The 15,991-nt window shown below is 41.9% G+C and overlaps 1 pseudogene across 1 annotated transcript; it reads left to right on the top strand.

The window, feature by feature from the left end:
- Positions 1-279: 279 nt before the first annotated feature.
- Positions 280-14,794, top strand: LOC306670575 (eukaryotic translation initiation factor 2A-like; annotated as a pseudogene). Its single transcript, XR_013766970.1, has 2 exons — positions 280-2,021; positions 13,751-14,794. The product of XR_013766970.1 is annotated as a eukaryotic translation initiation factor 2A-like (transcript).
- Positions 14,795-15,991: the final 1,197 nt, after the last annotated feature.

Raw genomic sequence — 15,991 nt, 5'->3', positions numbered from 1 at the left:
TAGCTAAGATATCTAATGCCATCTTCTTTTTGTAAAATATCTTTCTGTTGGCATATATTCTGTGTTTGGTAGAGATTCCTTTATTTCTGTCACTCAGGGCTAGTAAATAGATCAAGTCTGCCTATGTAGGAGGTTAGGACAATTTGTAGGTCTTAAATTGACTAAAAATCCTTCTGACTCTGATAGTCTTTCGATAGTTATCAGGTAATCCTGTCTAAGAATTCCTCTTTTATAGCCTCTGGTCTTACTCTTGATGGGGGCACAAGTGTACATCTTAAGTTACATTAAAAGAACTATTGTTTTTTTCTTTTAAATGCCCAGGTGTGGCTGTACTTTAATTATAAAGTTTTTGCTAAGAGTTTAGACCAAACTGGTCCCTTTTTCTGGGACAAGATGGTGCTATCCATGCCTCTGTTGATAGTCCTAGGATCAGAAGGTGAATGGGCCACCACATTTTACAGAAAGCACAGTGTTTCCAAGGGAATATGGGGAAAATGGAAAGTCTACAACTTTAGTAAGGAGGGAACCATATTTGCCTGGGGCAATGGAGAAAACTTCTCAAGATGGCACAGCTGTATTTCCAACCTGCAGCTTTATGAGGTGGAAACTGGGACATGTTTGAAATCTTTCATACAGAAAACAATGCAAAATTGGTGTCCATCCTTGTCAGAAAATGAGTTATTCGTGCCCGAAATGTTAACAATGAAGTTCACTTCTTTGAAGACAATTTTGACACAATTATAAATAAATTACATTTGCAAAAAATTTGTTTATCACCTGGGCCACAACTTTATAAGGTGGCTGTTATGTTCCAGGAAATAAAGGTGCCCCTTTGTTAGATTGTATCAGTATCCCAACTTTGCTGGACTTCAAGCAGCTTTAGACAATAAAAGTCTCTTAAAAGCTGATAAAGTTACAGTACTATGGATTAAAAAAAGCTACTGATGTGTTGGTGATAGTACAGATGTTGACAAGACAGGAGCTTTATACTATGGAGAACAAATTGCACTACATTGCAACGAATGGAGAGAGCACTGCAGTGCAGTTACAAAAAAAAAAAAAAAAAAAAAAGGCCCCTGTTTATGATGAACTGTGGAATTCTAGAATTCTAGCTTGACCAAGTTTTGTGCTGTTTATAATTTTATGCCTGCCAAGGCAACGATTTTCCACTTGAAATGTAATCCAGTGTTTGATTTGGGACTGGGCCTTGCCACGCAGCCTATTTCAGCCCTCATGGATATATATTAGTCCTAGCTGGATTTGGAAATCTGAGGGGACAAATGAAAGTGTGGGATATTAAAAAACTACAAACTTGTTTCTAAACACATGGCTTCTGATTGTACATATTTTACTTGGTGCCTAGATGATGAGAATATTTTAACAGCCACATGTGTTCCCAGGTTACATGTTAATAATGGGTACAAGATTTGGCACTACACTGTCTCTATTTGATGTGCCATCAAATGCAGAATTGTGGCAGGGATTTTGGCAGCCATTTCTGAATAGAATATTTCCAGCAGAAAGAATAACTTACTAAGCAGTTCCAAGGGAAGTGCCCAGTGAGGAACCTAAAGTTGCAATACCTTACAGATCTCAGCTTTAAGAAATAAACCAATCACTAATTCCAAGCTGCATGAAGAAGAACTACTTCAGAATATGAAACCACAACCAGGACATGATAAGCCATTATCAAAAACAGCCCTTAAAAATCAAAGGAAGCATGAAGCTAAGAAAGCTGCTAAGCAGGAAGCAAAAAAATGACCAGAGTCCAGATTTGGCATCTACTCCTGCTCCACAGAGCACATCATGAAACGCTGACTCTCAGTCAACTTCTGGTGATCCTGAAGTAGACAAAAAAATTAAGAACCTAAAGAAGAAACTGAAAGCTATTGAACAACTGAAAGAACAAATGGCAGCTGGAAAACATCTAGAAAAAAATCATATGGAGAAAATTCAAAAAGAGAAAACCCTTCTCCAGGAGACGAAAGATTTGGATTATTTAAAGATTCACACAAAGTAAAGTGGTTACCATAAACCAGTGCAAACACACTTTGTCAAATCCATTGGTGTTCATGGAATATCCATGTGCCCATATTTAATGCTGGTCTGTGATTTTAATGAGTTATGCAAGAGTCCAAATATATATGAAATTATTAATGTCTATTAAATTGACTTCTATATCCTGCAAACAAACAAACAAACAAACAAACACCCAAATTGGTCAAATTGACTTTGTACCTATCTATTGTTAAGAGTTGACTGAGGGGCTGGGGAGATAGCTCAGCTGGTAGAGTGCTTGCCTTGCAAGCACAAGGCCCTGAGTTCGATCCCCAGTACCACAAAAAAAAAAAAAAAAAAGAGTTGACTGAGTTTCTTCGGGAGGGCAGGTCACTCTTGGGAAATTGGGAGAAGCCTCTTAGTTCCTTTAGTTTCATCTGCCAGGATAGGTCAGAGTCTTGTTGACTATGTGGATTCCCTTGGAAGAATCAGTGATACTTTCCTCCAATGACCCTCCTTTTTGCAGCATGTGCATTTGTTGGCTTTCTGTTCTCCAGGATCTCATTGGTCCCCCTAATTGGGAGGTCATTTGACTTAGAGTTGCAAAGCCCTTAGAGAAGTCCCCTTGTTCCCTGGATTTGAGCTGACTTCAGAGGGCAAGAGTCAAATATTGATATTTTTTCATGGCCCTTTTACTTTCTTAACTTTAGTCTCCAAGTTTTAGTTTTAAACATGCAACAAGCCAGTTTCACCAGTCTTAAAATAGGAGTACTGGGCTTTAACTTTAATGTCTATAACTTTATGGTTATTTACCCCTTTTTAAAAATTTGGGTCAGTATTAGCGCTGGAAGTCAGTCTTATATTCTATTTTAAGGGTGATAGTCTATTATCTCAAATTAACTCTGGTTGTTATATTAGAAGCTGTATTTCTGTAAGGTACTAATAGACAATAATTTTAAAGTTTACGAGAAAAATTTAAAGTGAAATTAACAGAGTAGTTATGTCTGATTCATTCTACAATCTTTTCCATTCCCATTCCCCTTCCTTCCCTTTATTCCCTCCTGTCCAATCCTGTGAACCACCCCCCATTGTGAGTCACCATCTGCATATCAGAACATTTGGACTTTGTAAACCTTATATTTTAAAGACTTGTATACTTGGAAGATTTAAATACATCTAGTCTAGGGGCTGGGATTGTGGCTCAGTGGTAGAGTGCTTGCCTTGCACATGTGAGGCACTGGGTTCGATCTTCAGCACCATATAAAAATAAATAAATAAAATAAAGATACTGTGTCCATCTACAACTAAAAAATATTAAAAAAAAATCTAGTCAACAAAGAAGCCAGTAACAGCACCACAGTCACACTGATGTTCTTATATTAACTAAGTTTAGCTTTTAAAGAAAAATTCAGAATTTGTAGTATAGTGTAATACTTTAAAAATAACAGCTGTTGCTTAACCAGAGTTGTACAAACCCTAATTCCTTTAAGACTAATTTCTCTAAAGAATAAAACTTAACAGACACGAGAAATTACCTTGTTGGATAAGAGTAGATTAATGTTTTTGGAAATTTTTGTTACTTTAACACATAGAAGATTGAAGTTTTGTACATATCAGTATATGAATTTTTTTTTTTTTGGGGGTGCTGGGGATCGAACCCAGGGCCTTGTGCTTGCAAGGCAAGCACTCTACCGACTGAGCTATCTCCCCAGCCCCAAGTATATGAATATTTGACCTTAGGAAAAACTTTTGAAAAACTTTACTGAATAGCTTTACTGATTGTACCAATTATAGTCAACTTAATACACACAAACCTTCTGCAACGTATTTAGACATTGTATAACTTTTTATTTTACCACACAAGACTTTCTCATCTAGAAACATTTCTTTTTCCTTCTACTTTCATACTAAAATATATTTCCATGCCTAAAACCTTCTTATGTCTCTTTTCCTAGTTGTCGATTCCTTTTTAAATTCACATTTTGAAACGATCTTCATGAAACTTCTGAATTTAGACAAATTACTCCACTTTAGTAAGATGGAATACTTTGTTTTTTTTTTTAAATGGAAAAATATTAAAAAAATTGAGATGCACAGGATAAAATGTGAATTCATCATGAAACCATGAGCTCAAAATACAGAAATTTGAAAAACAAGGTTTCTAATATAAAATGATATGGCCATAATTACTCTAGTAAAGGATCATGAAGAACATCTGTATCAGATCAGAGTGCACTTTTGGCTTAGACTGTGAGTCATTACAGATTTTGAAAGAATATGAGAGTCCTAAAATCCTCAGGTAAAGATTCTCAAGGTAAAGAATACTTGTATATGAGATCTTCCATTTTCCTCCCTGTGCTGTAGTGTTTAGGGAGGAACTTGTTAAGAAAGCAGGGTGGTAGGGTGTAAGAGCAGGTTAGGTCCCACCACAGCTTGAACTTAAAATTGACACCTTTTTTTCTTTCGTCTCAAACCAAAATTGGATAATTGCCTATGCCATTTACCTTTCAGATGCAAGCCTTGGAGAAAGAGATCTGGCAGAAGCTAAGAAGTAAGGGAAGCTACTGTTCTGGGCTTGAGAGGCCAAATCTCATTTATAGGACATCTTAACCATTTTCTTTTGTAAAATCAATCTCTTAAGGTGTGGTATTATAGTTTATGTTTCCTCTGGAGACCATTTTTCATTCCCCCAGTTGTTAGTCAGGCCAGGTTTGGATGCAGAAAATTATGAGACATCATCTCCTATTAATACTTGAGGATGAGGTTCCCCTCTGAACAAAAAAATGAACCAAATGAAAGGGAACAGAAGCACTGAGCCCCTGTTTCTTTGGTTAGGGAATGTCTCCCTAATATTGGAATCTCTAGCTCCTGGAGCCTCTAGTGGTGAGCGGTTTCTGCCCCTCCTTCAATGCACCTTTGGATTTAGCTGTTGCCTCACCAGTGTGGCCATAACCTCTGTGATTTTTCATGGGTCGCCATGAAAAAGATGCAAGCCTCTGGATTATCCACCCTTACTGTGTGACTTGTAATCCCTGGGAGAACATGGGACTCTTTTTTTGTAATGAATCCTGATCTATCTATGAGCCTACCATTAGTTAATGAGATTCTGGGGGTGGGGGAGAGGATTTGGTCTCACTTAGAATTGAGGATCATAGTTGAATCTAATTTACATTTGGGTTTTTAAAATAAAGTCTAAGTTCTTAGGCCTGCACAAAAGAACCTTGAGTTATTTCCTTCCTTTTTAGAGAACAGACTAAACTGTAGAATGGCATTAAAATTTACATTTGTCTCTGATGGCCATGATTCTCTATTGAAAAGCTTGTTATTGAGACCATGTTTGGCAGCAGAAGAACATTATAAAGGCTGGCATAGTTCACACTTGCCACGGGCCAAAGGAATCTCCAGAGGGTGAGGAGGACATCTAGTGGTTGCTGAATATTTAACACCCCTTTCCCCAAGGAATCTAAGCTAAAGGTGAATGGAAAGGTTGTGGGTATAAATCTCCCTTTTTGCAGTCAAAGAAGCTAGTGGAGCACACAGGAGCACAGAAAGAACAATGGGGAGAATCCCTGCAGGCTTGTAAACGTTTAATGTGTGAACAAAAGGAAACCAGGCTTTTCCTTACGAACCACTCCATGTAAAATGTTCCTCTCTCATAGAGTCTGATCATCAACGGGAGGGGAGTGCTCAGGAGGAGAAAGTCTGGGAGGCTGCAGTATGGCTCATACAAAGGTGTATGTGTTACTGGGGCTTTTGCACAGCACTGCTTGATGGGCTAGTCAACATAAGATACCCTGTTGGGAGAGGAGGTCAGGGAAGAAATCTTTGAGGTTCACTGGGGAGTGCCATAGCCAGAATCTCACGGTTGTTTCAACCCTTTGTTCCTCTCCATGCATCTAAAGGCAAACTGGGATTAGGGACACTATATACTGATGCCAGACACACTCTGAGCCTGGATAGGACAGTGAGAAACAGCTTTGGCAGAACCCAACCTGCCTGACCCGCAGGACAGGTGATTAGGAACCACCTGGGCCATGAATCCTGTCACCTGAGTCTTGTAGAATGGTGGCTTGCACTAACTGCATTTAATTATATAATTAAATGGACACCAACAGGTGTCCATTATATCCTCTAGAAAGAAAGAAAAAGGCAGAAAGACACACCTCAGAAAAATGTGTGGGAACTTACCTCAGTGACAATCCTGAATGAGCCCCCATCTCACACAGGTCTTGAAAATCAGGATCAGGTTTTTGTTCCCCTGGTGTTGAAGAGTAAACACCAAAGAAACACCGAGGCAAGAGCAAAATGTAAATTTTATTTAAGAAACAGAACAGAAAGAGGGAGAGAGAGAGAGAGAGAGAGAGAGAGAGAGAGAGAGAGAGAGAGAGAGAGAGAGAGAGAGAGAGAGAGACTCCTCCAAAGAGAAGGGGTCCAGAGCTGGTACTTGAGGGAGTGGGGTGTCGTGTCCCTTTATAGATTTTAGGTTTCCTTTCTTCTCACCTACATGACCAAAAGCTGACCAAAACATAGAAAGAGAGCCTTCTGGGGGTAATTGCTTGTGTTGTAAAGTGTGATCTTTCCCCTCCTCCGGAGGTGATGGGGAATGTTATCTATCCATTTCCTTTTCGTTGATAATCAGCTACCTGCCCTTTGCCCTGGTCTCACTAGTTGGTCCTTGGTATCATTCCTGCATTCATTTTCATTTGTATATGTCTGACTAGTATCTCTTCCCCATTCTGATACCTCATCGGCGTTCCTTGTGGAACCATTTTCCCCATTTCCATGTTGTTCTGGTGGTACTCGCAATTAAACTGCCTTACTTGTATTTTCCACAGTGTGAACACATGATGCACATCTAGCTGACCCAAGAACCCTGTTCCCTTGTGCTATGGGCCCTGGCCAAGCCTCTTGTTTGCACTGCTCTGAGCCTTGTAACACAGGAGGCAATTGACAGATAGTGGCTGACTCTTTGCAAGGTGCTTTTACCTACATGGGTGAAAGAGCAAGAAGGCATTCATAGCTAACCTGAAGGTTGGTCCAGGTGATGTGGTTTCCTAAATGTGATTTTAGAACCATGTCAAGTAACTGCTGGAGTTTCAGTAAGACAGGACCAAGAACACTAGGGAAAACTGGGGAGACTGTACAGCAAACATCCTCCAGCTTGACTTCTGGAATGTTCTGAGGAACATGAGTTCTCTGGATGTTTTGAAATAAATACCAATTGTACATAAATGAAGTGTCAGAGTACTCTTTTCTCCAAGCCTTGGATCCAAATATTGTGGATGTTGTCATCTGGCTACAGTGATTGCTGAAGGAGTGGGCATATGACCTGAATTGGGCCAGTCAGAGTTCTTTCCTGGGGGAAGGAAGCTAGGGGAAGGAAACTGTGTGGGAGCCAGGCATGTCTAGCAGAATCAGGCGTGACTGAGTCGTGGGATACAGAGGTCTGACTCCCAGGAACTGGCAGTCATGAGAGACTGTTCCAGATTGCCAGGGAGTAGGTGACCCTGTATGGAGTGGCTCACTGCCTGTGGAGATGCTAATTCTCTAAGCAAATGGCTTCCCTAACTCCATCCCACCCTGTTCCTCACAGAAGAAGCCCCTCCTGGTCTGGGCCCCTTTACCTGTGTAACTATAAGTAAAGGTGAAGGTGGGGTTCTCCATTTTGTTGTGGGAGGCCAGATCTGGTATGGCCCGATCTGTTACATTCCCTTCCTTGAAAAGAGTATTGGCTCTTGTGTTTATTTATTAGATAAGTTTATTAGTAATTAACTGATTGGTGGTACCATTGTCCTCTGACAGAAATGCTTCGCCTCATCTGCCTCATCCCTGTGGGACGTGGGACTCCCCCTCCGCAACAGGAAACTTCCTCTGGGATTGCTACATGTGGATGACAAGCCAGGGACTGCCTGTCCCTCATGGAGGAAGGCCTCTTAAGGTGCAGAGAGTGAGATCTTCCAAAAAAGAGAGATCTATGGATTCATCTGAGATCTTCCAAAAAAGACAGAGAGATTTATGGATTCATCCATCCGTCTAGAAACCAGGTGACATCATTTGAATCTTGGCACTTAACCCTGTGTTTCTCAGTTCCTTCCTCCCTCCCTCCCTTCCTTCCTTCCTTCCTCCCTCCCTCCCTCCCTTCCTTCCTTCCTTCCTTCCTTCCTTCCTTCCTTCCTTCCTCTCCTCCCTTCCTCTCTCCTTCCTTCCTTCCTTCCCTCCCTCTCTCTCTCTTTCTCTTTCTTTCTTTTGTCTTTCCTGAAGCTACTCTTAGTTGAGACAAGCTTATTCTTCTCAGCCAGCGGAGTCCTGACTAAGATATTCCTTTAGGAACCCCCCTTCAAACCCTGTCATGGCACATGACCCTTGATGACCACCCACACTTTGGGTTTCTGTTTTCTGTGTACACTCATGCCCCCTCTCCCTGCCACATGCTTATGCAACTGAGGATAAGAAATTAACACTCTGTTAATGTCCTCTTTCCCCTCTTGTTTCTTAAAATGACTCTGTAGCTAGGTTGGGCAGGTCAAGTCAGGTTTACCTCTATTTTTCTTTTCCTTTCCTTTGATTTTTTTTTTTTTTAATTTGGTACCAGGGTTGCTTAACCACTGAGCCACATTCCCGGCCCTTTTTATTGTTTATTTAGAGATAGGATCTTGCTAAGTTGCTTAGGGCCTCACTAATTTGCTGAGGCTGGTTTTGAACTTGTGGTTCTCCTGCCTCGGCCTCCCAATTATCTAGAATTACAGATGTGTGCCACTTCACCCAGTTACCCCTATTTTTCAGGTGAGGAAACAGACACTCAGAAAAGTGAGGTGCTGGTGTGCATGGCTCAGGGCTGGTGGCAGGTCTCAGATGCACATCCAGGTGAGGGGGTAGACCTGCTAGGTAGTATGGCATTGCAGGAGGTAGGGAGTTGGACTTAGACTTAGAAAAGCAGGTACTTTTTTGAGACTTAGTTTCTTCACCTAAAATATGGGGATTGTAAGGAATCCCACGAAAACCATGCCAGACATGGGAAATCACATAAGGGAGTTTATTAAGCAAACAGAGTGTCTCTCTGCAGGGTAAGAGAGAAAATGAGAGAAAAAGAGAAAGGAAAGAGAAAGGGCGCATGCTAGAGAGAGTGGAAAGCGAGGAGAAAGAAAGTGAGTCAGGGGGAGAGAAAGCAAGAGAGAAAAGATGGCGGGTAGCTACCATGAAGCAGTTGAATTCTGCCGGGCTAACAGGGGACCAATAACGGAGAAGGATACTTGCAAGCTGACTGATGAACCAATAGCTAGCTAGGATGTTCACAGATTGACAAGTGGTTGGGTGGGGATAATGGCTGCACTGGAAAGGTCGGGGGAGCAGCCTTGTACATTACAGGGATAGTATTACCATCCCACAAAGCTGCTGTGAAACTTAAGTGAGAGCTTCTAGTTTAACAGGTACCTGGCCATGGCCCCTGAAACCACAAATTCTTGTGAAATGGCTCATGAAGAGCGGGAGAAAGACAACATCTTTATACTATCCAGTCCGATGGGCACTGAACACAAGGAAATGAAAGCCCAAGGGGCAATGCCCCACTCTTATGTCTTTGAACAGTTTCTGCAGCCTGTGAAAATGTGGGAGGACACTGGCTTCTGAGCAGTAGTCCCCAGACTTGAGCATGCATTGGAATCATCCAAACTACTTGTTAAAATACAAATCATTGGGCCCCACTCCCAGAGTTTCCTAATACAGCAAGACTGCTGGACTGAGAATTTGTATATGTAGCAACTTCTCAGGTGCTATGGTTCTGGGGGACACGCTTTGAGAACTGTTGTCCTAAAAGGTCTGCTTCTGGGAGGGCTTACAGATAGGGGATGGGGGTCCCTTTGTGGTTTAAAAAAAATTTTTTTTTAAAAATGTATATCTTTAGTTGTAGATGGACATAATACCTTTAGTTTTTATTTATTTATTTTTATGTGGTGCTGAGGCTCAAACCCAGTATCTCACACGTGCTAGGCTGGGGTTCTACCACTGAGACATAACCCCAGCCCCTCCCTTTGTGTTCTGATTCTCCTCTGGGCTTCACTGAGCCACTCCTGGAGCCTCTCACTATCCAGGCACAGACCCGACTCATTGCAGCTTTAGTGGAGGTGCTTAATGCAGGAACAGAAAAAAAATATGGGCATTGCAATTTTGGCACTATTTTATTTTATTTATTTTTTGACACTTTAAAAAAAAAAACCCAGGCAGGGTTTGCAAAGATGCAAGCTAATAAAGATTTGGAAGCATATACAATTCTTTTCTAAGCCAGAGAGTTTATATGGGGTGTCAGACAAGGCAGGAGCAGAGAGCACCCCAGCAGGAGGGTGGCACTGGACTTGGACATGTCACCAACCATGAAACCTCCCATCCCTCCACCTGTGTGGAAGCCTCCTCCTCCAACAGCCTACATGCAAGATGGAGGCCTGACACCTCGCTGGGCATGGGTGCTTAGAAGGGTAGTCCTCTCTTTCTTCCTCTCACGTAGGCAAAGAAGGAGTGTCCCTGTTTTACAGAGTTACCAGGGTTATTATCAACCCTACCATCTTTTTCTTTTTCTTTTTTCTTTTGGTGGTGCTGGGGATGCTAGGCAAGTGCTCTATACCTCCATTTCTTCAATGGACAATTCTTTGTGGTCTATTTGATTTGATTTGATTTTTATGTTTTTCTTCCTATTAACATGAGGCAGCCAGGGCTCTGAACTCCCTGCTCTTTCCATCTTCCTTTATCTAATAAGAGAATACAGTTCCCAAAGAACAATAGGGCAGGAAGTAGTTGCAAGAGAGAAAAAATGGCATGTCATTGTAGCAATAACAGTAGTTGCTCGGACTGACTTTTAAGCTTCCCAGATGTTACTCACAGCATGCCTGGGTGATCAGCATGGATGAGGTTGGTGCAGGGTTCCTTTTGGGTGTGAAGAACGAAAAAGAAACAGTCCCAGGTTCTCCAGAACCCCCTAAACAATAACAAAAAAAATCCAGTAATAATAACAACAGTAAAATCCAATAATAACGAATCTTAAACAACTTTCTCTACAGCTATAGTATCTACCATGTGAATTACCCTGTTATATTAGTAGATATGATTAACGTTAGAATTCACAAATCTTCATGGTGCGTATGTGTGTGTGTGTGTGTGTGTGTGTGTGTGTGTGTGTGTGTGTGTATTGGTACTGGGGATTGAACCCAGGGCACTTAATTACTGAACCCAGGGCACTTAATTACTGAACCCATTCCCAGACTTTTTAATTTTTTATTGCTACAACTGGCCTCAAACTTGTGATCCTCCTGCCTCAGCCTCCTGAGTTGCTGGGATTACAGATGTGGCCACCATGCCCAGCCATTGCACAATTTAGAGGATGAAATTATTTGCATTGCACAAAATGGATTATGTGAAGGGTCACAACATCTTAACATTCTTTCTTTTTTTTTCTTTTCTTTCCTTCCTTCCTTCCTTCCTTCCTTCCTTCCTTCCTTCCTTCCTTCCTTCCTTCCTTCCTTCCTTCCTTTCTTCTTTCTCTTTCTTCCTTCCTTCCTTCCTTCCTTCCTTCCTTTCTTTCTTTCTTTCTTTCTTTCTTTCTTTCTTTCTTTCTTTCTTTCTTTCTCTCTCTCTCTCTCTTTCTTCCTTTCTTTCTCTCTCTCTCTCTTTCTTCCTTCCTTCCTTTCTTTCTTTCTTTCTTTCTTTCTTTCTTTTTTTTCTTTCTTTCTTTCTCTTTCTTTTGATATTGGGTATTGAATCCAGGGGCACTCTACCATTGAGCTATATCACCAGACTTTTTTTATTTTATTTTGAGACAAGGTCTTGGTAAGTCACCCATGCTGATCTTGAACTTGGGAGCTTCCTTCTTCAGGCTCCTGTGTGACTGGGAACATCATTCTTTTTTTTTTTTCCCCATCAGGGATTGAACCCAGGGGTGCTTAACCACTGAGCCACATCCCCAGACCTTTTTAATATTTATTTTGAAACAGGGTCTTGCTGAGTTGCTTAGGGCCTCACTAAGTTGCTGAGGCTGGCTTTGAACCTGTGATCCTCTTGCCTCAGCTTCCGAGCTTTGGGATTACAGGTGTATGCCACTGAACTGAGTAGGAACATAACTCTTGACAGAGAGAAAAATTAAAAACAATTATTCCAACCATGGTGGATTAAGTATCAAGAAGAAATTAAGATGAAGCACATATGAAGTTATAATCATAAAAGAGTTTTTTCTTTGCTCTTCCTCCTCCTTATTCTTCTGTTTTATTTTGAACAGGAAAGTAAAACTCTAGGTACCTTGCAACCTGATAAGTTTTCAGGTACCAGTCATGTATTAACCACTTCACAAACATCACACTTAATCCTTGCAAGGTATTAGTACCCTTTTTTCCCCACAAGAGCAACCAGGTTTAGGAAGATTAAGAAGCAGCCAAATGGGGCGTGGTGGTGTAATCCCAGTGGCTCGGTAGGCTGAGGTAGGAGATCACAGAGCTTGGTGGAGGTGTTTCTGCATCTAGACCCTAAAGCACAGCACTGTCTGCTATGGTTATAGCTGCTCCTGTGAAGGGTTCAGCATAAATAGAGCAGAAGTAACTATAACATAGAAAGTTTCCAGGCTGAAAAAGATACACGAATATGTAGATCAGAAATGCTCACTGCAAAGCAGGCAAAATTTATAAAAAGAGAACATACAGGAAAAAATACTCTTTCTCTCTGCTCACACAATACCTCACTTCTGACAGTGTATTTGTGATGCTCCGTCCCCAATCAGTTGTCCAACTGCCCAAACACCATCTGGGTGCCCCACAATTTGATTCAATTCTGACACTATCTACCTGGAGTAAGTACGAGATTCCACAGGTTAAGGGCTTAGTCCCACAAGATGCTGACAATTCAGATGCCAACTGTGAGTAGTGGGCTCCTGACTCACCTGCACTCCAAATGCTTTGGAGTACAATTGTGGGTTCTCTAAACCCTCTCCTTATGTTTGGTAATTTGCTACGGCAGCTCACAGAGTGACGGGAAACACTGATGCTTACTGATTCATCATAAAGGATGGGGTGAAGGATACGGAGGTACACTCAGATGAAAGATGGAATGGTCCCAAGGGCAGGAGATTCTGTCCCCATGAAGTTTATGTGTGCTACCTTTCTGACTCAAGGATGCTTTCCCCAACCTGGAAACTTTCTGAACCCCATATTTTATGGAGGCTTCATTATGTAGGTATGAACAATTGTTAACTCAGTCTTCAGCTCTTTCTCTCTCTGTAAAGGATGGGTGGGAAGGTGGAGCTGAAAGTTCCAAGTTTCTTTCTTGTCATTTCAGAGTAAAACCTTACTAGTTCAACAACAAACAGCTGGTTTCCTGTTGATCCATTCACAAGTGAGGCTTGCCATGCCGTATAGATGGTACTTCTAGGTAACTCTCCTGTGCAGGGGAGAAACCAGTTGGGAAAACATACATGTTCACAGCAGTGCAGGAAACCTCCATCAATTTAAGAGCAACTTAGAGTTGGGAACAGAGGCACGTGCCTGTAATCCCAGAAGGTCAGGAGGCTGAGGCAAGGAGGATCACAAGTTTGAGTCTAGCCTTAGCAATTTAGTGAGGACTTAAGCAACTTAGCAAGACCCTATCTTAAAATTTAAAAAAAAAAAAAAAATTAAAAAAGATTAGGGATGTGGCTTAGTGGCTAAGTGCCCCTGGGTTCAATCCTTGGCTTAAAAAAAAAGTTACTTAGAAAAATTAACTTAACCTTTCATTCATTCCTAAGGAAATAAGATCACCATAATATGAAGAATACTCACAGTATGGAAGAGGAAGACTAAAACAACATGTTGAAAAATCAATGGTCCTAGATGGAAAGGAGATAATGCAGGAACCAGAAGAAAACTGCATTCTCAAAAATATTCAACATAAGGTTTCCAGAAAAGTTGATTTTGGTGGAAAAAAATTTCATGTACTAGAATAAGAATCTTCGGTTATATTATTTGGTAATATATATGACCTTATATAGTGATATATGCAACTTTATATTACATAGTGACATAAAAACCATAGATTTCTTTTCTTAAAGAATTCCCCAAAGGAATTGGAGAGTTCAAATAAAACAGAAAATGAAAATAAAGTCATGATCCAGGAAGAAAGTGCATTAAAATGTAGAATGATTTTGAGGAAATGAGAGTTAGAAAATCTTAGCCGTTTTAGTTCATTCAGGCTGTTTAAAAAAATACCATATATTGGGTAGCCTCAATGTAAGTTTATTTCTTACAGTTCCAGAGGCTTCTACAAGATCAACGTGCTAGCAGCCTCAGTGTCTGGTAAGGGTCTGCTTTCCGGTTCATATATGGCTGACTGGCTTTTTGCTGGGCTCTGACATAGTGGGAGGGGTGAAGGAGCTCTCTGCCCTTATTCACAAGGTCTCCATTGTATGACCAAATCTCTTTCCAAAGATTTCATTACAAATACTATCTTATTGGGGATTAGGTTTTGACATGTGAATTTTTAGGGGGAGCACAAATATTCAGTCTATAGCAGAAAGGAATAACAAGAATATATTTGATCCTGACCCTAGAATATTATCCTGAAAGAGACCAGAGAGTGTGACTCTGAGCCATTAGATAAAGAAGTGTCATCTTAGCAACTTTGTGCTCTGTAGTAAATAATAATTGTGTTGCCATACTGTAATTATACCATTCTGTAAACACTGTGTTTTGGTTTTCAGTTGTCCCTAATAAATCTGTAAACAAAGCCTGAAGAGGTAATTATAGTTCCAGAACAGTGTGTCAGTGCTGTACCTGACAATGGAAAAGTAAAGGTTTAGCAGAAGGTGGGAGAAGGAAGGTGGGGCGGGGAGCTGGGGGGAAGGGTAGGGAGGCACCTACTCTCGACTTACAGAGGGACTTCATCTTTCAGAGGAGGAGGTGATGGGGTGCCTGTGGGCTGATGTACGGGACACTGGGGTAATAAAGGCCCCGGGCCCTGGGGAGAGGTGAGGTCATGGCCTGCTCGCTGTCATGGGAGGCAGCTGGGGAAGCCTTGCCAGCAGGCAGGGAGGAGCTTATGTGTTCTGTACCTTGCTAATGGGATTAGTCTCTGAGAACAAAATCCAGCACACCTTGGGAGTGTATCCTCTTTGTTTCCACATAGTTCAGAACAGCCTATGATCCCAGCCTCCTGTCCCCTGGGACCAGCCTGTCTTCAAGGCTGCGACTTCACCTCGAATGTTCACCCTCACTTGTGCTGGAGGTCAACTGGCTTTACTCCATTAGCCTTCCCTCGGCTGGCCTGAGAACCCAGCTGAAAAAGGGGCTCTGGCCCTTAGTCACAAAATGACCCCCAGGAAGCTTTCATTCTGGGGAAGATGCCTCCTGGCCATTAGAGCTGCTAGTCTAATGGGGAGGATGGGGCATCATGTAGCTTCTCTCTGGCTGGGTCAGAGTGACCCCAACCCTGATCCCTCCCTTGTCCGCCAGTCTAATGCCCTGAAGGTACTGGTGTGTTCCTCGGCCTCATGAGGTCAGTAGTTGAGGGCTGGGGACGGGTGAGGGGTGAGGACATTGGTGCTCTCAGCTTAGGAAAGAGGGCAGTGGGAGCTGGTCAGAGAGCAGCCCAGGGCCATTGCTCCCCAGCAGGGGCAGCAACATTATCTTAGGAGAGAGATGGCAGGTAGCGGAGGGAGAGAGAAGGAGAACAGCTGGAGTGGAGGGCTTCCAGGAAGAGGAAAGAGCTTGGTGGGTGCTGGTGGATGCAGAGTCCAGGGATGCTTGTAAAGTGTCCATCCTGCTTCATATTTTGGCCTTGGACAGGGATTTCTGTCTGGGAACTCTGGGCTCTGCCCTCCCGTGGCTTCTGGGTGGAGACTGAGTTCCTTTGCCTCCATTCCCACCCTGTACCTACTTCTGATATATCCTCTGCTAGTGCATTCTGATTGTTTTCTAATCTAAGGAGAATCTGTTGGCTTTTTTTTTTTCCCTTGAAGGAAATCATACATCCCTGAGACTTCCTTCTTAAT

Source organism: Sciurus vulgaris (genome assembly GCF_902686455.1).
Source record: "Sciurus vulgaris genome assembly, chromosome: 1".
NCBI lineage: Eukaryota > Metazoa > Chordata > Mammalia > Rodentia > Sciuridae > Sciurus > Sciurus vulgaris.
This window is presented reverse-complemented; position numbering and strand designations above follow the sequence as displayed.